The following is a 24,936-nucleotide window of genomic DNA, read 5'->3' on the forward strand; positions in this document are numbered from 1 at the left end:
GAATGGTAAGAACAGAAATCATGGGAGATGTCACCAACTAAAACAGGACATATATATCATCTAGCTGGACACGCGTAAAGGAAACGAAGAACAAAAGTCAAGTCGAGCAATTTACTAGGACTAATACTAGCAAACATTGTCAGACCCCCAATCCATCTTAACATTGTTCTTCTGCAAAAAAAAAGGTTTTCATCTTGTTGGGAGAGAACAAAACAGAAGAAAAAGTAAAACACCTCAAAACATGCAAAATGAGAATTCTGCCCACTGCTAATTTACTTTCAATCACAACCTTGCAGCTTTTTAGCAGAGGTATATTTGATTAAGAGCAAGCTCTCTTGTATGATCAGAATGGTTGGCATTGATGGATTTCTTTGAGCCTTTTCGATTTTGGAAGGAAGTCAGTTCCTCCACTTTCACCTTAGTAACGACGTCACTCCCCGCATCAAGGTCAGCTGCATACCTGGTAAAACAATACAATCCAGTGGCTAAGACATGAATAACTTCAGGGGGGCAGAAATAATAGCCGCCAAAGGAGCACCGATAGCAGAGGCAGTTTGGCCGCTACTTCCAACTTTGTGGTTAAGAAGACCTGTTTTACAGTATAAGGCAAAATCTTCACAATTATTCGTGAAGGCATCATAGTTTCGAAAACCATTTTGAAGCAAGTACATGGCTCTATGGATCACTTCCTCAGGAGGATCGGAGTGTGCAGTAGTGCATGTGCCGCCGCGGACTCTTCTAAGGAAAAATGACATGCTGACTCCATTCTCAAAGCGGTACAATCATCCTCCATCCAGGAAACAATCCAGGCAAGAGAGAACAACCCCACTATCCTTTTGTTGAAATCCACAGTCAGGAATGGCACAGGTTGAAGACACATTTGTACTCGAAGCTGACACATTTGCAGTCGAAGCTGATACATTTTTACTCCAAGACACATTTTTACTCGAAACTGACACATTCGAAGACACATTTTTACTCGAAGCTGACACATTTTTACTCAAAGCTGACACATTTGTACTCGAAGCTGACGAGCATTTAGAGGGAGCAGAGAAGAGAATTGGGTCTTCTGAAACAATATATTGCTGCGTAAAATGGACAACTTTGCTCCCACCAACATAGATTCCTGCTCATGAGTTTCACACTTTTAAAAATACTCTGTCAAGTGAAACCAGCTATCAATCAGACCGAGAATATCACTAAATATGGTTGAATATATAGCTCATATTGTGTTGCAACAGATATTGGAGTATAGATGATTAACAGTCTGACAAGAAAAGAAATAATAGGAGATAACGTCTACTGTGCCTCATTCACTAATTATCAGAAACTATTATCATGGTAATACATCAACATTAAAGACTCCATTAAAGTAATATCCTCTTAGTGATCAGTTATCCAAGATTCACGAGACATGCATGTTAACACTAGAACTACAGTATTAAGAGATACGTATCTGACATTTGCTACTACCCAATTTATCTTTTTTATCGGTAGATAATTTCATTGTTGATACAAACGTACCAAGGAGGTACTGAATATGTCAAAAGAGTATCAGACTGGCTCCAGGAATTTTTCTTTGTCATTTACAAAGCTACTCCTACACCGGACGTATAAAATTTGAAGATATCTAAGCTTTACATGGGCAATATGTTCCTTTTCTCCCCTCAATAACCTACTACTCTTTCTGTCAGATGCGGACCTAGCTACACAGAGAGGGGCACCAGCACCCGTAGAAGTCGACAAAAATTCCATGCATAGATGTATATATATCTTTAAAAAAATAGTGATATAATAATAGTGGACACTCTATATACAAAGCAAAGTTTGATTGAATCTAAAAGTGTACCACTACTAGAAAATTGCCTAATTTCGTCCAAGAAAACGACCGATATCGGTCGGAATTTGAGTAAAAGCGATCGATTTTCGACCGCTTTTAATTAGTCGGAACAATAATGGTCGCTAAGGTGCTGTGACCGAAATCGGTCGAAATTTATGCGTTGACTGACAACAGGGATAAATATACCGACCGAAATCGGTCGGTATTAATTAATTTTTTTTTTCAAATAGCGACCGACATCGGTCGGAATTTTAAATATATTATAATTATATAATTATTTGTAAATTGTAATAAACCGACCGAAATCGGTCGGTATACTAAAGAAATAATAAATTTAAAAAGATATTTCCGACCGATTTCGGTCAAAAATTTCAAGATTTTGCAGAATTCATTTGAAATTTCCGACCGAATTCGGTCGGAAATTTTGAATTTCTGAAAAAAGAAGAAGAAGAGATTTCCGACCGACTTTGGTCGGTTTTCTAGGTAAAAACCAGGCGGTCGGAAATTTTGAATTTCTGAAAAAAGAAGAAGAAGAGATTTCCGACCGACTTTGGTCGGTTTTCTAGGTAAAAACCAGGCGGTCGGAAATTTTAAGCTACACCACCTGCCAATTATAACCAATATCCATCCTATAATGGAAGCATTACATTGCTGCCATTCAACCATAATTAACCAACAATTAACCAATAACAACAACAACAATTAACCAACAACAACCACAACAACAATGCTAATAACAACCACAACCACAACGCTAATAACAACAACGCCAACCACAATAACAACTATACAAATGTTTAATAACAAAATAATATCAACAAAACAATCATCATTCAAAACTATTCCCAACTAAATATTCACAAGTTCAAGACTTTGTTTAGTAATACACACCATTCAATGAGTATTTTGTATTGCATCATCTCCATCTTCACTACTAGAAGTTTCATCGTTGGCATGGTTCGAAGGATCACGACGAGAAGGATTAGCATCTGGGAAAGGCTCACGCGATCGGGGAATGGGGAAAGCACCACTAGCAAGAAGATTGTTGGTCCCTCTTTTCTAGCTGAACTTGAAGGGTATCAAATTGTTCATCTCTCTTTTGCTCTCTAGCCTTTGCCTCTTTAAGCTCTACTGTCAGCTTTGCGATCTTCTTCTCCATAGACGAGAGAGTCGACTTATCAATTGCCTCGCCTTGGGCGGAAGTCCCTATACCTTGCAATCCAACCCTGTAGCGCCGAAATGATCTCTCTGGAAGGCCGTATGCTATCCTCTTTTTAGGACCACCGACAACATCCAACCATATCCTCTACGCTTCTTCGTCTGAAAAGGGTGGTCGCTCGCCTTGCTCATTCGGTGGCAAGCTCTAAGTGTACTCCTCGACATTAATCTTGTAGCGACCTTTTGTTTAGAAGATATACAATTATTAATTATATAGTATTATAAACATCAATTTCAAGTTATAATAGTTATGAAACTTACATATGCAGTCTCTGCCCGGCCCTCGACCCATCTAGTTGGATCTATCGGTGCCTTCTTCTTCTTCTTAATGTGATTCTCCATGAAGAACTCATCATGAGTCACCTTCCTCCCATATTGTTTTCCTACAAATATAATAAAACATGTTAACTAAATTAAAATATATAAATATAGTTCGATAAAAATAGAATTAAATATTTTAAGGAATTACCAGTAGTATCCTCGTAGTCCCCATGCTTCTTGCGCCCACACAGTGCAAGGAACCACCCTTCTCAGATGCTCAGGCCTTCTTTCCCTGTTCACTCTTTTTCTCAAACTTCTCAGTGGTCCACTGCCTCAGCAGATCCTCTCATATGTGTGGTAGAACCCATGAAGGCTTCTTGCTCTTCTTCCGAGCGGAATAGAAGTAATCAGATAGTCTCTTACGACATTTGAACTCAAAATTTGCAAGAATGGCACTGTTATGCTGGTCCTCCCAGACACACTTAGTCTGCAAATGAAGTGTGTAATGTTACATGAAAATATTATAAATATAATGCTTAAATAGATAAGAATTGTATTAAAACCTTAAATTAGTTGAAGATTTGCTTCACGAGCTCCGGTGGAAAGTCACTCCAAGTCGCATAGGGTGCATCATACAACCGGCCAAGAGTGTCACGACCCAACTCCATGTCACGCCGTGATGGCGTCCAGCACCATTGCTCGACAAGCCAACAGTGAACAACTTAGTGATTTTCCATTTTTGTTTATTAAGAGATTCCAACATTTAGCTTCACTTACATTTAAAGCATTTGATAAATAACGTATTTTTAAGGCAAACAAACAGAAACATCTAAAAGTAGTTATAACTATTGAACTATAACCCAAAAATTAAAGTCTACTAATACGTGCCAAGATCTAGTGTCACAAGTGTGTGGGCAACTAGTAGAATATACAAAAGATGACTATCCTACTGTCTGAAACAGAATAGACAGAAAAAAACAAATGAGAAACTCTGGCATGCTGCTGAACGGCTCAGAAGGGGGCAGCTCACCGTGAAGTCTCGGTCCAAGATCATGTTTGCGCGCCGGGCGGGTAACTAGATGCACCAGCCTCAGATCTTGTACAATTAAATACAGAAGCATAGTATAAGTACATAAACAATATGTACCCAGTAAGTATCCCGCCTAACCTCGAAGAAGTAGTGACGAGGGGTCGACTTGACACTTACTAGGGCCAATAATAATGTAATTAAAGTGTTATGCTAAGTATAGATATCATGAATAATTCTGACAGTTCAATAACGGGAAGAGATAAGTTTTTCTTTCAAAAATTAAAATTTCAATTTCGGTCATATCATTTAGCCACTTACATTTCAAGGCATTTAAGTAGTATAAATCACGGAGAGTTCCAAATAATTAACATGCGCAATTATGCCGAGGTCGTACGGTCTGGTCCAACATAATATTAAATTGTGCACTACCGGAGGGTCGAACGACGCGAACCATAGATGCATCTATTTACTACCGAGGCGCTAGGCCTGATCCACAAATAGTAATTATTTTTAAGGAAACACGAATTCTCATTTTACAAGCAAGTATTCTAATAAACTCTTTAAATAGGTGAACTTAACCCTTTTTTCGAATTCTTTTGTCAAATTCTAACATGATTCGAGTAATTTAATTAGCAAGTAAGGGCACGAACATTTCGAATAAGGTATGATACGGTTCCTAAACTACCCGGACAATAGCACAATAGTAGCTACATACGAACTCTCGTCACCTCGTACGTACGTATCTCCCACAAATAGGTACACATATTTATTTAATTCACCTATGGGGTTAATTCCCTCTTACAAGATTAGAAAAGAGACTTACCTCGCCTCAAAGCCTACTTCCCAATTCAAGAACCCGCTCAAACCTCCAAATTTCATGCCAAACGACTCGAAACTAGTCAAACATTGCATAAACTAATCAATCTATGCTCAAAAGTTCATAATTCCACCATTTAAGTGATTACCCAACCTAAATTGCAAGATTTCTAAAATTCACCCCTAGGCCCACATGCCCGAATTCCGGAAATATTTAAAGAAGGTTGTCACCCATAACCTTAGGAACATGAATATATGATTTTTACTGAATTCCATAACAAATTTTGTGATTAAATCTCATTTTTTTAAATCAAAATCCTAAGTTTTCACCTAAACCCATGAGTTTCACTAATTTACATGTTATAATCTACCCATAAACTATGTATTTAACTCACATTAGTAGAAATTACTTACCTCACAATGCTAGGTCGAAATCCCCTCCTTCAAAGCTCTCAAATTGCCCAAGAGTGAGAGAAAATATGATAAAAATGGCCTAAGTCCGTATTAAATGAGCCTTCAATGATTCGTAGGTGCGCCTTTCCCTCATCTGGTCAGGCTTTGCATCTGCGGACAAGAATGGATGCTTCTGCGAGCCTAGCCACACCTACGACCATGTCTCTCGCACCTGTGCTCACACAGGTGCGCCAGTCTTCTGAATCTGTGGATTCTGGGCTGCCCTCCATTTCTCGCTTCTGCGGCTCGTAGCTCACACCTACGATCCCGCACCTGCGGCTAACCAAGCGCAGGTGCGATTATGACACATCTGGGAGCTTCAATTATTGCTCCAAGCTCCCAACTTGGTCCGAGCCTCGTCCGATTGACACTCGGGGCCCTCGGGGCCCCGCCCGAACATACCAACAAGTTTAAAATCATAAAACGGACTCGCTCAAACTCTCGGAACGCCCGGAACAACATTAAAACTAAGAATTACACCCCAAAACCAGTTGAATCAAACTTATGAACTTTAAGTTCTTTTATTCACTCAAAATGCGCCGAAACATACTTAGACTAATCGGAATGACACCAAACTTTACGTGAAAGTCTTAAATTACATTACGGAGCTATTCCTGGTCTTGAAATTCCGTTTGGACCTCGATATCACCAAAATCTACTACAAACCAAATTTAAAGAACTTCTAAAACCTTCAAGAACCAACTTTCACTATTAGGCTCCAAAACGCTCCCGGGTCATCCAAAACTCAATCCGAACATACACCCAAGTCCGAAATCACCATACGAACCTGTTGGAACCGTCAAATCCCGATTCCGAGGTCGTTTACTCAAAATGTTGACCGAAGTCAATCTTGGCCTTTCAAGCCAACCTTAAGGAACCAAGTGTTCCGATTTCATCCCAAACTCTTCTAAATCCCGAGCCAGCCATCCCCGTAAGTCATAAATCAGTAAAAGCAAGTACGAGAAGTCTTATTTAGGGGAACAAGGTTCTAGCAAGTAAAACGATCGGTCGGGTCATTACATTCTCCACCTCTTAAATAAACGTTCGTCCTCGAACGAGTTTAGATTCATACCTGAAGTGCTGAATAAGTGTGGATATCTGCTCCGCATGTCCTCCTCGGACTCCCAGGTCACCTCTTCGACTGGTTGGCCCCTCCACTGAACCTTTACTGCGGAAATCCTCTTGGATCTCAACTGGCGGTCCTGTCTAGCAACAATAGAAATTGGCTCCTCTTCATAACCCAAGCTCTCATCTAACTGAATAGTGCTGAAATCTAACACATGTGACAAGTCGACATGATATCTCCAGAGCATAGACAGGTAAAAAACTGGATGAACCCCTAATAGGCTGGGAGGTAAAGCAAGCTCATAAGCAACCTCCCCAACTCACCTCAACACCTCAAATGGGCCTATAAACCTTGGGCTCAACTTGCCCTGCTTTCCGGATCTCATAATACCCTTCATCGGCGAAACTTTCAAGAGAACCTTCTCGCCGACCATAAATGATACATCGCGCGCCTTCTGATCAGTGTAAATCTTCTGTCTGGACTGTGCTGTGTGAAATCGCTCCTGAATCAACTTTACCTTTACAAAGGAATCCTTTACCAAATCAGTACCATATAAGCTAGCCTCACCGGGATCAAACTACCCGATGGGAGAACGACATCGCCGACCATATAAAGCCTCAAATGGAGCCATCTCGATACTGGACTGATAATTGTTGTTGTAAGCAAACTCGGCCAAAGGCAAGAACTGATCCCACTATCCCCCAAAGTCAATCACGCGTGCTCTTAGCATGTCCTCCAATATCTGAACTGTTCGCTCTGACTGGCCGTCAGTCTATGGATGAAATGTTGCGCTGAGCTCTACACGGGTCCCCAACTCACTCTGTACGACACTCCAGAAATGTGAAGTGAACTGAGGACCTCTATCCGATATGATGGAAACAGGCACACCATGCAATCGAACTATCTCCCAAATATAAATCTGGGCCAACTTCTCTAGAGTATATGTAGTCACAATCGGAATAAAGTGTACCGACTTGGTCAACCTGTCGACAATGACCCAAACTGCATCAAACTTCCGCAAGGTTCGCGGTAACCCAACCATGAAGTCCATGGTTATGCACTCCTTTTTCCACTCAGGTATAGTTATTTGCTGAAGTAGGCCACCTAGCCTCTGGTGTTCATACTTGACCTGCTGGCAATTTAGACACCTAGCCACATACTCAACTATGTCTTTCATAATCCTCCGTCACCAATAGTGATGTCTCAAATCACAATACATCTTCGTAGCACTTGGATGAATAGACTACCGAGAACTGTGTGCCTCCTCTAGAATCCTCTCTCTCAAAACATCAACATTAGGAACACATAGATGACCCTGGAGTCGCAGAACACCATCATCGCCAATAGAAACCTCCTTGGCACTACCCTGTAGTACTGTCTCTCTAAGAACTGCCAAATGTGGGTCATCAAACTGCCGAGCCTTGATCTGCCCCATTAGTGAAGACTGGGCAACAATACATGTAAGAGCCCGGCTGGGCTCTGAAATATCCAACCTCACAAGTCTGTTAGCCTAGGACTGAATGTCCAAAGCTAGTAGCCTCTCCCTTGCTGAAATGAATGCCAAGCTACCCATACTCTCTGCCTTTCTGCTTAAGGCATCCGCGACCATATTTGCCTTATCCGGATGATAAAGAATGGTGATGTCATAATCCTTCAGTAACTCGAGCCATCTACGCTGCCTCAAATTGAGATCCCTTTGCTTGAACAAATGCCGTAAGCTGCGATGATCAGTATAAACCTCATATAACACCCTATACAGATAATTCCTCCATATCTTAAGAGCATAAACAATCGCGGCTAACTCTAGATCGTGCACAGGGTAATTCTTCTCGTGAATCTTCAGCTAACGCGAAGCATATACAATAACTCGCCCCTTCTGCATCAATACCCAACCCAAGCCAACGCGTGAAGCATCACAATATACCGTATACATCCCCGAGCCGGAAAGCAACACTAGAACCGGTGCTGTAGTCAAAGTTGTCTTGAGATTCTGGAAGCTCGCCTCACAATCATCGGACCAACAGAACGGAGCACCCTTTTGGGTCAATCTAGTCAGAGGTGCTGCAATGGATGAGAAACCCTGCAGAAACCGGCGATAATAACCTGCTAACTCCAGGAAACTCTTGATCTCGGTCACCGAAGCAGGACGAGGCCAACTCTGAACTGCCTTAATCTTCTTGGGATCCACCTTAATACCTTCTCCTGATACAATATGCCCCAAGAATGCCACATACTCTAGCCAAAACTTACACTTGGAGAACTTAGCATATATCTTCTGTTCTCACAAGGTCTGAAGTACCAATCTCAAATGCTGCTCGTGCTCTCCCAGCCTACGTGAGTAAATCAAGATGTCATCAATGAAGACAATAACAAAGGAATCAATATAAGGCCTGAACACCCGGTTCATCAGATCTATAAATTCCGCTGGGGCATTAGTCAAGCCGAAGGACATCACTCGAAACTCATAATGGCCAAATCTAGTACAAAGGCCGTCTTCGAAACATCTTAGTCCTGAATCTTCAACTGAATGTACCCTGACCTCAAGTCAATTTTAGAGAATACCCTAGCACCCTACAACTAATCAAACAAATCATCGATACGCGGCAACGGGTACTTGTTCTTGATGGTAACCTTGTTCAACTGGCGGTAATCAATGCACATCCACATAGTCCCATCTTTCTTCTTCACAAATAACACTGATGCACCCCAAGGTGATACACTTGGTCTCACAAACCCCTTTGCTAACAACTCCTCAAGCTGCTCCTTCAACTCCTTCAATTCTTTTGAAGCCATACGATATGGTAGGATAGATATAGGCAGGGTGCCTGGAGCCAAATCAATACGGAAATCAATATCACGATCTAGTGGCATGCTTGGAAGGTTAGAAGGACACACATCGGCGAACTCCCGGACTACTGGCACTGAATCAATTGTTGGAGAATCTGCGGTGGTGTCCAGCTAGATAAGCCAAACAACCACTCGACCATATGTTGATCCTTCAAAAAAGAGATGACCCGACTAGCTGTACTAACCGAGGAACTCTTCCACTCCAATCTTAGTAATTATGGCATCACTAAGGTAATAGTCTTGGCATGACAATCAAGGATGGCGTGATATAGGGATAACCAGTCCATGCCCAGGATGACCTCAAAGTCGATCATATCAAGCAACAGAAGGTCTGTTGTAGTCTCGTAACCACGGAATGTGACCACACAGGACCGGTAGATCTGATCCATAACAACAAAATCGCCCATAGGAGTGGACACATAAACAGGAGTACCCAAGGACTCACAAGGAATATCCAGAAAATGAGCAAAGAGAGATGAAACATATGAATAGGTAGACCCTGGATCAAATAATACCAAAGCATCCATACCACATACAGAAATAATACTTGTGATCACGACATCTGAGGCCAATGCATCTGGTCTGGCCGGAAAAGCATAGAATCTGGCTGGAGCGTCGGCGGGCTGGCCTCCGCCTGACTGAACAGTAGCTGACTGGCCTCCCCCTGCCTGGTCTCCACCTCTAGGACGGCCCATGCCAGCCTGCCCTCCGCCTCTGGGCGGCCGGATAGCCAGTGATGTAATCATGGGCTGCAGACCCTACTGCACTGCCTTGTCCCGAAGCCTGGGGCAGAATCTTTTTATGTGACCGAAATTTCCGCACTCGAAACAGCCCTTCGGTGCGGCGATATGCTGCCCTGATGTCTAATCCTAATGTCATGTAGACCTACTGGAAGAAGCCTATATAGCCGGTGGGCGGTATGAACTCTCCGGCATGGCACTAAGATAGGAGCTGGAAGAACCCGGGTGACCTGAGTACCCACTGGAAGAACCCTGGAGGGCTGGTGGGCGGTTAGAACTCTCTGGTGTGGCACAAAAGTAGGGGCGAGCTAGAGCACCTCGAGGAGGTGGTGGTGATGAATATGGGGGCCTGCTAGTCTGACCCCTCCCAAACTGACCTCTGCACATAGCCGGGGCGACTCTAAACTCTCCAGAGAAATGGGTATGCCAAGAAGATAAGACCGCCACCATCTACGGGCCCTGCCCTCCAGCTGGAAAGTAGTGAAGTCAACCCCATGAAATTCCAGTATCCTCATGTTGTGCAGTCTATCCATGCACCTATCAAAAAAATCCTGGGCATCCTCATGGCGCTCGCCGCCGAAGATAGGAGGGTGTAGCCTAGTCTATATGTCCAATAACTTCTGCGGATCACCGTCCGCAGCTGATCTATGCTTAGGTGCCACTGCTGTAACTGGCTGGGCCCCATCCGCAGGTAATATAACCGGAGTCGGATACACTGCAGTGGCATGCCCAGGAGCCTGAGCAGTATGGGTCTGTGCTCCCCCTCTCGCCTGAGATGTGGCTGGGTCTGATGGAAATAAACTAGCTTGGGTCATGGAATCCATGAACCGCAACATACGGCCCATGATCTCCTGAAAGCCCGGTGCTGTTATGAAATCTACCGGGGCTGGCTCTACTGCGGGCACCTCGCTCTGCTCTTCCACTATGGGATCCTCCATTGGACCTACTGGTGGTGCTACTGGGGCAGCTCTGGGACGCCCTCGTCCCCTACCTCAGGCCGGTACCCTCCCTCGGCCTCTGCCTCGACCTCTAGCAATGAGGGGAGAAGCCCTTCCCGGGTCTGGATCGTCCGCCGTATGCGTCCTCACCATCTGTGAGAGAATAGAAGAAGGAAATTTAGTATACCATCAATTGCACGATGGGAGATGAATAATGAGTAGTTTCCTAATACCCTAAAGCCTCTCGAAGATAAGTACGAACGTCTTCGCACCGATCCGTAAGACTCTACTAGGCCTGCCCATAACTTGTGAGACCTACGCGAACCTAGTGCTCTGATACCATGTTGTCACGACCCAACTCCATGTCAGACCGTGATGGCGTCCAACACCGTTGCTGGACAAGCCAACACTGAACAACTTAGTGATTTCCTATTTTTGTTTATTAAGCGATTCTAACATTTAGCTTTACTTACATTTAAAGCATTTGATAAATAACGAATTTTTAAGGCAAAAAACAGAAACATCTAAAAGCAGTTATAACTATTGAACTACAACCCAAAAATCAAAGTCTACTAATACGTGCCAAGATCTAGTGTTACAAGTGTGTAGGCAACTAGTAGAATATACAAAAGATGACTATCCTACTGTCTAAAATATAATAGATAGATAAAAACAAATGAGAAACTCCGGTATGCTGCTGAATAGCTCAGAAGGGGGCAACTCACCGTGAAGTCTCGGTCCAAGATCATGTATGTGGGCCAGGCGGGTAACTAGATGCACCAGCCTCAGATCCTGTACAATTAAGTACAGAAGCATAGTATGAGTACATAAATAATATGTATCCAGTATGTATCCCTCCTAACCTCGAAGAAGTAGTGACGAGGGATCGACTTGACACTTACTAGGGCCAATAATAATGTAATTAAAGTGTTATGCTAAGTATAGATATCATGAATAATTCTGACAGTTCAATAACGGGAAGAGATAAGTATTTCTTTCAAAAATTAAAATTTCAATTTCGGTCATATCATTTAACCACTTACATTTCAAGGCATTTAAGTAGTATAAATTACGGAGAGTTCCAAATAATTAACATGCGCAATTATGACGAGGTTGTACGGCCCGGTCCAACATAATATTAAATTGTGCACTGCCGAAGGGTCAAACGGCGCGAACCATAGATGCATCTATTTACTACCGAGGCGCTCGGCCCGATCCACAAATAGCAATTATTTTTAAGGAAACACGAATTCTCATTTTACAAGCAAGTATTCTAATAAACTCTTTAAATAGGTGAACTTACCCCTTTTTTCGAATTCTTTTGTCAAATTCTAACATGATTCGAGTAATTAAATTAGCAAGTAAGGGCACGAACATTTCAAATAAGGTATGATACAGTTCCTAATCTACCCGGACAATAGCACAATAGTATCTATGTACGGACTCTCGTCACCTCGTACGTACGTAGCCCCCCAAAAATAGGTACACACATTTATTTAATTCACCTATGGGGTTAATTCCCTCTTACAAGGTTATAAAGGAGACTTACCTCACCTCAAAGCCTACTTCCCAATTCAATAACGCGCTCAAACCTCCAAATTTGACGCCAAACGACTCGAAGCTAGTCAAACATTACATAAACTAATCAATCTATGCTCAAAAGTTCATAATTCCACCATTTAAGTGATTACCCAACCTAAATTGCAAGATTCCTAAAATTCACCCCGGGCCCACATGCCCGGATTCCGGAAATATTTAAAGAAGGTTGTTACCCATAACCTTAGGAACATGAATATATGATTTTTACAGAATTCCATAATAAATTTTGTGGTTAAATCTCATTTAGTTTTATCAAAAACCTAGGTTTTCACCTAAACCCATGATTTTTACTAATTTACATGTTATAATATACCCATAAACTCTGTATTTAACTCACATTAAGTAGAAATTACTTACCTCACAATGCTAGGTCGAAATCCCCTCCTTCAAAGCTCTCAAATCGCCCAAGAGTGAGAGAAAATTCACTAATGTGAGCCCTCACTTACCAGCGACTTTCACACCTGCGATGCTTTGGGCTGCACCTCCGGTCCTCCACCTGCGGCAAATGCCTCCCAGGTGCGCCTTCCCCTCATCTGGTCAGGCTCCACATATGCGGACAAGAAGGGACACTTCTGCGAGCCTAGCCGCACCTGCGACCATGTCTCTCGCACCTGCGCTCACGCAGGTGCGCCCAGTTTTTCGCATCTACGGATTCTAGGATGCCCTCCATTTCTCGCTTCTGTGGCTCGTGGCTCGCACCTACGGCTGACCAAGCGCAGGTACGATTATGACAGATCTGGGAGCTTCAGGTGTTGCTCCAAGCTCCCAACTTGGTCCGAGCCTCGTCCGATTGATACTCGGGCCCCCGGGGCCCCGTCCGAACATACCAGTATATTTAGAATCATAAAACAGACTTGCTCGAACTCTCGGAATGCCCAAAACAACATTAAAACTAAGAATCACACCCCAAAACCAATTGAATCAAACTTATGAACTTCAAGTTCTTTTATTCACTCAGAATACGCCGAAACGTACTTAGACTACTCGGATTGGCACCAAACTTTGCGTGCAAGTCATAAATTACATTACGGATCTATTCCCGGTCTTGGAATTCCGTTTGGACTTCGATATCACCAAAATCCACTCCAAACCAAATTTAAAGAATTTCTAAAACTTTCAAGAACCGACTTTTACTATTAGGCGCCAAAACGCTCGCAGGTCATTCAAAACCCAATCCGAACATACACCCAAGTCTGAAATCACCACACAAACCTGTTGAAATTGTCAAATCCCGATTCCGAGTTCGTTTACTCAAAATGTTGACCGAAGTCAAACTTGGCCTTTCAAGCCAACCTTAAGGAACCAAGTGTTCCGATTTCAACCCAAACTCTCTAAATCCCGAACCAACCATCCCCGCAAGTCATAAATAAGTAAAAGCAAGTATGAGAAGTCTTATTTAGTGGAACAAGGTTCTAGCAAGTAATACGGCCGGTCGGGTCGTTACAAAGAGCTTCAGTCATTATCTTTGTAGTCTGATTATTAGGTATGCACCTGCAAAATAGAAATTACATTAAATAAACAAGACTAGCTATTATAATTTAGTAAAAACAAATAAGTAATAAATAATTCTTACCCATTGACCTCATGCCTGATGATCATCCTATGATAACGATCATACCGCCCTTCCTCTGGATCATCTTCCTCCGATGACTCTGAAGCGTACGCAGAAGGGGAGGCATCTGGCTCAGCGCTACTATCCCGAAGGCGAAGTCTAGAAATGCTAGGAGACGAACTCCGTGGAGAGGGATATGGGGTCGCTGATGAAGATGGCTGCGATCTAGACCCTGCAGCGATCTAGACCCCTGCTGCGATTTATACCACTGCTGCGATCTGGCTGGCTGAAATCTAGATGGATGCGATCCAGCTGGTGATGAATCAAATGGAGTAGATCGCGGGCGTATCACCATATGGCTCTGTGACAGATGACTCGATGGACCCATGTAACTATATGCAGGATATTGTGGAGGAAGCGGGATATAGCTCTGTGGCGGAGAATGGTAAGAATACTGCTGGGAGGGCGAATGGTAGGTAGTCTGATGAGTAGATGGATGTGGTGGAATATATGTGTGCCTAGAAGATTGTTGTCGGCCATCAGCAACGGAGGGATGCAAGTGTGGAGTAGAAGGAAGCGAGGGTGTAGAACCATCATCATGATCAATAGGACTTTTATCCTTCCTAGACCTACCTCGACCCCTACCGGTCATCTGCATAAATTAAAGAAAATGTTAGAATTGAGAATATAAATCTATATAAGTTGAGAGTGCTTGAAAAAACTAACATGCTAGTCGTCTTCTAAGTATCATTCCTTGTCCGAAAATTCTTCCTCTTTACTTATTTCATTTTCATTAGGTGATTCTTCATCCTCATTTTCTATGATTGTTATTTCCTCCATATCAACTTCTTCTAATATGCGTTAAGGATGCTCCAAGTCATTTTCTAACTGATCATCCACCATTTGGTTAACACTTGAGGTATCGTTTTGGTAAGCAACATCTAGCACTTTCTCAACTTCCACCCTACCAACAAGCTTAGTTTTTATTACAACCAACCAATCAGCCATATCCCTCCGTAATAGATATGGAGAATAATACATTTGCCTAACTTTTTCTGCAATTATAAAAGGATCATAGCGATCATATTCCCACTTTTTATTAACCTCAATTATGTCGTACTGCGAGTGTACATTTGTACCTCTTCTAGGTGTTGGGTCAAACCACTTGCATCGGAAAAGTATGATCTTCTTATTTGGCCAACCTGAATATGACAATTCTAGAATCTCTTTGATCATACCATAATAATCATTTTTCCCATCTTGGTTGCCTTCACCACCTTTGACACACACCCCACTGTTATTGCTTTTTTTTATACTTGGAGCATTCCTCGGTGTGAAATTTTTAACCATTCATAAAATACTTAGATATAGTTGTAACCGTAGGTGCAGGTCCCCAAGATATGTCTTTCAATAATTGATTAACACCGTTATTTAGATTATTGACCTACATGTAGTGTTAAATAAATAACAAGTGAGCAAGTATTTTCACAAGTGACCAAGTATGTATATTCACATGTGAGAAAGTATGTAAGATGCACTTACACACTCTTTGAACCATGCCTCAAATATAGAATATACAGTATCATGGCCAAATTGACTCACAAAGTCACTGAGCGACACATTGAAAATTATTTGTTAGTTGCATCAACCAAATTAAATAGTAGTCCATGTAAATTAATCTTACGTCAACACTTACTTAGTGGACGACTAGCGGCCTCTAACTGTTCATAAAAATATTTTGCCTCTTCGTTAGGAGGTTGTTTAACATTTTCATGGGTTTCAAAATCGAAGTGCATCCCAAAAGCATCCGCAACCATTTCATGGTATCTAGGATGTTGAACGTTATTCTCCACCGATCTACTACTTTCACCAACAACTACGTTATGAAATATACCATCAGTACCATCAACCTCTCCATAACTAGTCCACACAAAATAATTATCCATAAACTCTTTCTTATAAAGATGAGTCTTAACATCCTCCGATCCAAAAAAATACAAACACTTGCACTTCACACAAGGACACCTAATCATCCCTCCAATTTGAAATGGTTCAAGTGACATTGCATGTCTAATAAATTCATTAACTCCTTCTATAAATTCCTTCCTAAAAAATCGATGATTAGGATAATTCCTATTATACATCCAACTACGATATTCTATCTACATAAAGAATAAATAAATTACATGTTATATTAATTTGAAAGTTCATATATATATATATATATATATATATATATATATATATATATATATATATATATATATATATATATATATATATATATATATATATATATATAATATATATATATATATATATATATATATAATATCCATAAATGAATTCAATTAGCTTATATGATTCTATCATTAATCATATAATTAGACCTTAAATTAATTTATAATTCTATAATAAGCTTATAATTCTATAATAAGCTTATGAATTCAATTAGCTTATGATTCTATAATAAGTTCATAATTTATACCTTAAATTAATTTATACATTAAATAATTTAAATGAATTAATTTGAATTATATTAAGAACCATAAGTTCATAATTTAAGATAGTTCATTATTTATACCTTAAGTTCATAATTTATACCTTAAATTAATTTATACATTAAATAATTTAATGCATTAATTTGAATTCTATTAAGAACCATAAGTTCATAATTTAAGGTAGTTCGTTATTTATACCTTAAGTTCATAATTTATACCTTAAATTAATTTATACATTAAATAATTTAAATGCATTAATTTGAGTTCTATTAAGAACCATAAGTTCATAATTTAAGGTAGTTCGTTATTTATACCTTAAGTTCATAATTTATACATCAAATAATTTAAATGCATTAATTTGAATTCTATTACGAACCATAAGTTCATAATTTTATGTAGTTCATAATTTATACCTTAATTCTAAATCTAATATAGTTCAAACTAAAAACCCTAAAAAATTATAATTTAGGTAGTTCAATTCTAAATCCAAAATTTAATGTAGTTCAAAACCCCTATTTAGTCACATAAATCCTAAATAGACAAAAATTCAAAATATTGCATAAAATTATATTCCAAAAATTAAAAATTAAAAAGCTAATAAGGTAGATTACTAACCTTTAACAACAATGGCAGTGGTGGCGGCGGCGGCACAATAATGGTGGTGGTAGAGGCATGGCGGAACAGTGGTAGCGACGGCAGAGGGGTTAGGCGTGAGAGAGAAGAGGTGTGGCTTCGTTGTTTGGAGGTGGGTGACTTGATTTTGGGTGGTATTAGGCCAAAAATTGGTGGGGAAGGGAGATGGATAAGAGATAGAAGAGAGATAGTGAAAAAGATGAAAATGGGAAGAAACCCGTCTGGTGTGGTCTAATTAACATATTTCTGATCGATTTTTTGACCGTTTGACCTCACAAATACCGACCGAGTTCGGTCGATATTTTAATTTTAAAATTTTGAAATATTAATTTATTTACTAAACCGACCGACTTCGGTCGGTTTTATTTAATTTATATAAATATATATATATATATATATATATATATATATATATATATATATATATATATATATATATATATATATATATATATATATATATATATATATATATATATATATATATATATATATATATATATATATATATATATATATATATATATATATGTGTGTGTTTAAATTACTTTTATATGGACATTATATCCTATCTTTGTATGTATATATACATATATGTATTAAAAGCTATATTAATACTTAAGTTTTAGCAACAACAACTTAAGTATTAATATGTTATAATATGTTAATATAGCATTAATATGTATGTGTGTGTGTGTGTGTGTGTGTGTGTGTGTGTGTGTGTGTGTGTGTGTGTGTATATATATATATATATATATATATATATATATATATATATATATATATATATATATACACATAGCATTAATATGATATTCATAGCATAATTGAATTTTCAATTGATCCACCGATGAAGTATCCAAGCAAAGTACTAATAAAGTAATCGAGAATAAAATATTTGAGTATGAACAGTTGAGAGTAAATCATCATTGCTAGTCATATGTATGTAAGTGTAAATTATCGAGTTTAATTGATATAATCGTTGTATCCAACATGCTATGTAGTTTAATTGATATAGTCGTTGTATCCAATTACTTTAGTCGGTCGGTTACTTATTTTAAAACACTATATTCTCCAATCGTGTGATTTAATATAGCACTACATCTGTAACGACCCAACCAGTCGTTTTGAGTATTACAGCCCTGTTCCCCCATTTACTACTCAATTTATACTTCACAGTTGTTTTATGACTTACCGGGTTAGTTGGTTCGGGTCCGAAAGAAATTCGGAGTGAAACAAGACACTTAGTCTCATAATTGAAAATTTAAGTTAGAAACAGTTGACCGGATGTGGACTTATGTGTAAACAATCTCGGATTTGAATTTGGATGATTCTGATAACTCCGTATGATAATTTTGGACTTAGAAGCGTATCCGGAAATTATTTGGAGGTCCGTAGAGGAATTAGACTTAAAATGCCAAAAGTTAAATTTTTGGGAAGTTTGACCGAGGGGTTGACTTTTTGATATCTGAGTCGAAATCCGATTCTGAAAATTTTAATAGGTCTGTTATGTCATTTGTGACTTTCGTGCAAAATTTGAGGTCAATCTGACGTGATTTGATAGGTTTCGACATAAGATATAGAATTTGAAAGTTCAAAGTTCATTAGGCTTGAATTGAGGTGCGATTCGTGGTTTTAGCGTTGTTTGATGTGATTCGAGGCTTCGACTAAGTTCGTATGATGTTTTAGGACTTGTTAGTATATTTGGTTGAGGTCCCGAGGGGCTCGGGTGAGTTTCGGGGTGGTTTCGGACCATTTTTAGGCCATTTGTAATTAAGACCACTATTGAAAATTTTGCTTCTGGTATTTTCGCACATGCGGAGGTCTGATCGCAGGTGCGAAGTCGCATGTGCACATCAGCCACCGCAGAAGCGACCAGACATGAAGAGGAGCAGTAGTCGCAGTTGCGAAGCAATTTCCGCACCTGCGAGGTCGCAGGTGCGAAAAAGGGACGTACAGAAGCGGCGGGAGCCTTTTGGGGGATCGCAGATGTGGACATTTAGTTGCACCTGCGAGACCGCAGATGCAACTAATCTAGTCGTAGGTACGACAGGGCCTGGACAGAATAAAATTGGATGAGTTCCGAGCTTTTGCCATTTTTGGGCATTTCAAGCTCGGGTTAGGCGATTTTGAGCGAGGTTTTCACGGAGAACTTGAGGTAAGTCCCGTGTGATCATTTCTACTCCATATTATTAAATTATCATCGAATAATCCGACTAGATTATATGTTTTTGAGGTGTAAATAGGGGGTTTAAACTTAGGGATTTGAAAAATAGATTTGAAGATTTGGAGGTCGAGTTGAGGTCGGATTTTGGTAAAATTGGTATGGTTAGACTCGTGGTTGAATGGGCTTTCAGATTTTATAACTTTTGTCAGGTTCCGAGACATGGGCCCCATGGGCGAATTTTGAGCTAAATTTCGGATTTTTATGGAAAATTAGTACTTTCTTATGGAATTAACTCCAATAAATTTTATTGACTGAATCGAATTATTTGTGGCTAGATTCGATGCTTTTGGAGGCCAATTCATGAGGCAAAGGCTTAGAGGAATAAGAATTTCATGATTTGAGGTAAGTAACAGTTATAAATCTGGTCCTGAAGGTATGATACCCCGGATTTTGGTAACATGTGATTATTTTGGAGGTGACGCACATGCTTGGTGATGGGCGTATGAGCGTGCACCGAGGGGATTGTGACTTGGTCCGTCCCATGGAAACTGTAAAGTTGAATAAGTTATTGTTAGCTATATGCTCTCTATGTGTGTTGTGGAAATTTGACTGTAAGTCATGTTAGAAACCATGTTTAGGCTATATGTTGGTACTGTTGGGACTCACAGAGGTCATGTACATGTTGAACTACCTGCGTAATTATTGTTTATATTTAGTCACAATTTGCTTGTTTATTTTATCTCAGTCTCTATTGTTCATTATTGATGCATCATATCATTATTGTTTGGGCTGATTTCATGATTATTGAGAGCCCGAGAGACTGGAGAGATTTGTGACTGAGTGAGACCAAGGGCCTGATTGTGAGATATTATATTATAGCACGTGAGTTGTCCGTGCAGCACGTGAGTTGTCTGTGAGGCGATATTATAGCACATGAGTTGTCCGTGCGGATCCAGATATTATATTATAGCACGTGAGTTGTCCGTGCGGATCCATATATTTATACTATGGCACGTGAGTTGTCCGTGCAGAACGTGAGTTTTTCGTGCAGATTATAGCGCTTGGGCTGTAGGAGCCCCTCTGGAGTTTGTACACCCGCAATGAGCGCGGGTACCCATTGAGTGTGAGTGCTGAGGGCTGAGAGTCGAGTGGTTGAGCTGTTATGATAAGTTGAGTGATTGTTGCCCTGAGAGGCTGTATTTGCTTTTCATTTGTTGTTGCATTTAGTTGCTATCTGTCATTGTTGTGAAATTCTATGAAAGATTCTATATCCGGATTACATGAACATGAAATGTATAAAATTGATTTGACTTAAAATGCTGGATTTGAAAGCAAGTCTATTCTTTGCTGGAATTACTGAAAGTGAACTATAACTGTATAGCTCGTCACTATCTTCAGTTCTTTATTTATTATTGTTACTTACTGAGTTGGTTGTACTCATACTACACCCTGCACTTTGTGTGCAGATCCAGGTGTTTTCGTACATAACGGGTATTGATTCTTTCACGCAGTTGATTTTTTGGAGATTTTGAGGTAGCTGCCGTGTTTCGTAGACCTTGTCTCTCCTTCCCTATCTCATAAATTACAGTATTTGGTCTCAGACTGTTATGGACCGTATTTTCCAGGCTTGTATTCATATTAGATGCTCATGTACTTAGTGACACCTGGTTTTGGGGAGTGTTCGTATCGGTATTTGTGGGATTTTATATTGTATTTAAATATTATGTTTTCAAACTTAAAGGAAATCGGGAGTTATTGATGTTATCAGCTTGCCTAGTATTGAGATAGGCGTCATCACGATAGGTCAGATTTTGGGTCGTGACAAGTTGGTATCAAAGCTTTAGGTGACATAGGTCTCACGAGTCATGGGAAGGTTTAGTAGAGTCTTGCGGATCGGTACAGAGACGTCTGTACTTATTTTCGAGAGGCTGCCGAACCCTTAGGAAAATTTTACTTTCTTGTATTCTATCATGCGGAATTGATTCAGCTTGAAACTTAACTCTTTGAATTCCTTCCACGCATTTCGTATGTGCATATGAGCGCTCGGTATCAGTTGTGCATCGCCGGCTTGTGATTCTATGAACGAGGTTCAAGATGTGTATTCTGTGTTTTGGTGATGGGCCAGTCTAGAGGACTTGAGGCCAGGTTTAGACCACAACTTAGGCTCGGTAGCTTCAGTTGTAACTTGTACATTTGGACTCATATGTCCGGTAATGTCCCTATGAGTGGAATTTGTGGCTCGATGAGCGGTGGAATGGCTTTGTGATGGGTATGATGTAACTGTGGGATGTGTTAAGATGATTTGAATGTAATGAGAAGTGTTTCCTTGAAATGTAAAGGAAGGCCATTGGATGCTTTATTTTCATTTTGATGTGACGTACAGTCTTGAGTTGTGAGTGTATTGAAGGCTCTTTCACGTTATTAAATTGTGGGGCAAATTAAATTCTCATGTTCTGTCAATGAGTTTGGACTCAAGAAGAGTAAGTGATTGTGTAGTAATTATGGTTGCGAATGGGCATTTCCAATGTTGATGGCTCAAGAAAGATGATCTTCGAAGAGACTTAAAGTCGGTTACATTTTATTGTTTCAGGTGCGACAGAGATGCATTTTTATTTGATGCAACAGTCGGGCAGCAAAGTATGAGGGAAGACATGACGAGAAGTGTTTCGCGGTGGTTGAAGTACTAGCAGGTCAAGTAGGAGAAGTAGAGCTTGATAAGTTTCTTAAAGGAGATGGTTTAATCAAAGTAAGAGTGGCAGATTAGCATATGGATTCTGTGGTAGGGTAGTCGCGTGCCTTGAGAAAGTGTAAAACGGTTTGGAATCGTGATAGAATGTGATTTGGCCTACGGACTTTATTTGGAGTGATGGTTACTGTACAAAGAAAGATTGCATATGGAAGAAAGGAGTTTGTTTAAAATGAAGAGGGATGTGAAGATCTGATTATCGTTTCAGGCGCAATATGACTTGAGTTCGGAAGGTATTGTTGAACTTTCAGTTAATGTCAATAGGAAAAGTGCAGACTTATACAAATGGTGGGCTAGCATGAGCTCAGGAGAATTTACTGATTGCGTGGTCGTTGGACCCAGTGCAGCATCGTTGGAAGATGTCGATAAGGAATTCCACAGGTGGGTTATCTCTTGTGAGCAGTTAGCGATGGCGTGATGTTGATGAAGCTTCTGCGAGGAATATTACTTACTACCCGGTAAGAGGTTGAGTGTGTGACTATGGATGGCGATTCAGAATGTTCATGAAAAGCTTAACAAAAGACTTAGAAAAATTTAGAGGGTTAACGGTGCGAGATCTTGCTAATTGAGAAGGAGAAATCCTTGCGGGTTCTAATTTTATATAATTGTAGCTTAAGGTTAAGTGGGGGAGCCTGCTATTGACAATTTGATTTTATGGTTATGTGCTAAATTTTAGTTTTGGTACGAGGGATACTTGTGGATTAGTTATTACTTGCAGAGGTTGAGATCAAAGATGACTCGAGTAAAGAAATTCTTGGATACGGGTTACATTGCACTTTATGAAAACATGAAAATTATGGAATGATTAAGTTGTTATTTTGAAGGATGTAGTGCACACGAAGTATGAATTTAATTGGTCGTGATAAGGCAGGGTTACTTATTTGAGTGTTGATTGTGCTAAATGAGCACATGTCTTTCGGCCCGTTTGGGGTGGAGTAAATTAGATTTGAGCAGAGTGGATGACTCTTGAGAGGGTTCTAATGGATTCAAAATGTATATGTGGAAATTGATTTTTTTTTTTGAATTTGTATATCACTAGAATCAATTGCTTACATTTGATGGTATCAGGACGTGCGGTAATTTTGTTTGATTATGGATTCTACATTTCAGTATAAGAAAGGAAAGAGGAACAATTTTAAATTCGCATAACGTATTTTCAGAGTGAGTGTTATGGTTGGGGTATTTATGGAGGTGCTTAAGAAGAATACAGTGGCTTATGGGCCTTAGGACGATGTGATTTTATGTTAGGATGTCTTGTAGTAAGCTTTGGGTAAGGATAGAAGTGTTATGACAAGGAGAAATGTCAACTTAAGGGTAATTCAGAAGAAACTCAGAGAAAATAAGACAAATGGGTAACATGATAGATCAGTATGGTAATGGTATGCTCGGTTCTTTTGGTTCTTACGATGAGGTGGGGCTTTACGGGTGTTTTGTGGCAATACTGTCGGATTTGGCAACTTGTGTGGCTTGGTGGAGTTAGAAGAATTCAGTTCTGATAGCTTGGTTATGTGCAAATAAATTTCAAAGTGTTCATGATGGATTCTACCATGGTTTGAACCAGATATTTTCTACCGGTGTATGAAACGTGTTGTGTATTGTGATTTCCTCCTAGAAAGAAGCAAGAGAGATTCCAACTAATAAGGCATATAATTTTCTGGTGACTTAGAGCTTATAATGAGATTCTTGTGCCTTTCACATGATAGATGTGGAGTGTTGCGCGGGATTAAGATTTACATGTACAAGGTGGAAGTTCATTCTTGAAAGGAAGATCACAAATTTTGGATAGAATGGTCAATTTCAGATAATTAGATGAATGTTATAACTGCTCGGTAATCCCTGAGAAGGGTGCGCATTTCAAAAGGCGCATTGTGTTTTGACTTACGGATGTTCATTGGTATTGTAGTACTCACCTGGTTGATAGACTGACGATATTTAAATTATTGTTATGTGGCACGGAAGAATTATGAAAGTATTCCGTATGGAAAGATCGTGAATGGAAGATGTGTCAATCATTCTAGTACTGGAGTTGGGATCAATTACGATGATTCATGTGTTTGATGAATTTGGAGACTGAGAGTTCTCAGAAGTATATTGTTTTGGGTTGCGGCCTGTTTGAGATGAGTATTTTTCTTTAAACTCAGTGGAGGCACTAGTTGCGTTAATTATTTGTGATAGCTACGCGCTATAAGTGTACATATTTGTGAGGTTTGGGCCAATGTGCGAGCATCGGGGCAAGTATTCATACTCGAAAGAATGCTTAGGCTATGATATGCCTAGAGTTGACTGTTAAGCGTAAAGTTACAACGTTTCTCGTGTTTTTACCTTTATTGAGAACTATATGGGCTACATTTGAGTTTACAAAGAGGCTAATTCCTATGAATAAACGGGGTAGTTACTATTTCCGCGTTAACTTGCTGATTTGAAGTGTGATAGCAGACTTTGCACATGCTTACACTATGGCGTGCTATTAATACCAGTCCAGGAGCATGAGAATCTTATTTCATTATCATATACAAGTGTATTTGTTTA

The 24,936-nt window shown here is 39.8% G+C and overlaps 1 pseudogene; it reads right to left on the minus strand.

Annotated features, from left to right (window-relative positions):
- Positions 1-300: 300 nt before the first annotated feature.
- LOC107806377 (protein LEAD-SENSITIVE 1-like) overlaps positions 301-24,936 on the minus strand; it is a 41,363-nt pseudogene continuing 16,727 nt past the window's right edge.

The sequence above is a fragment of the Nicotiana tabacum genome, chromosome 15, assembly GCF_000715075.1.
Source record: "Nicotiana tabacum cultivar K326 chromosome 15, ASM71507v2, whole genome shotgun sequence".
In the NCBI taxonomy this organism is placed as follows: domain Eukaryota; kingdom Viridiplantae; phylum Streptophyta; class Magnoliopsida; order Solanales; family Solanaceae; genus Nicotiana; species Nicotiana tabacum.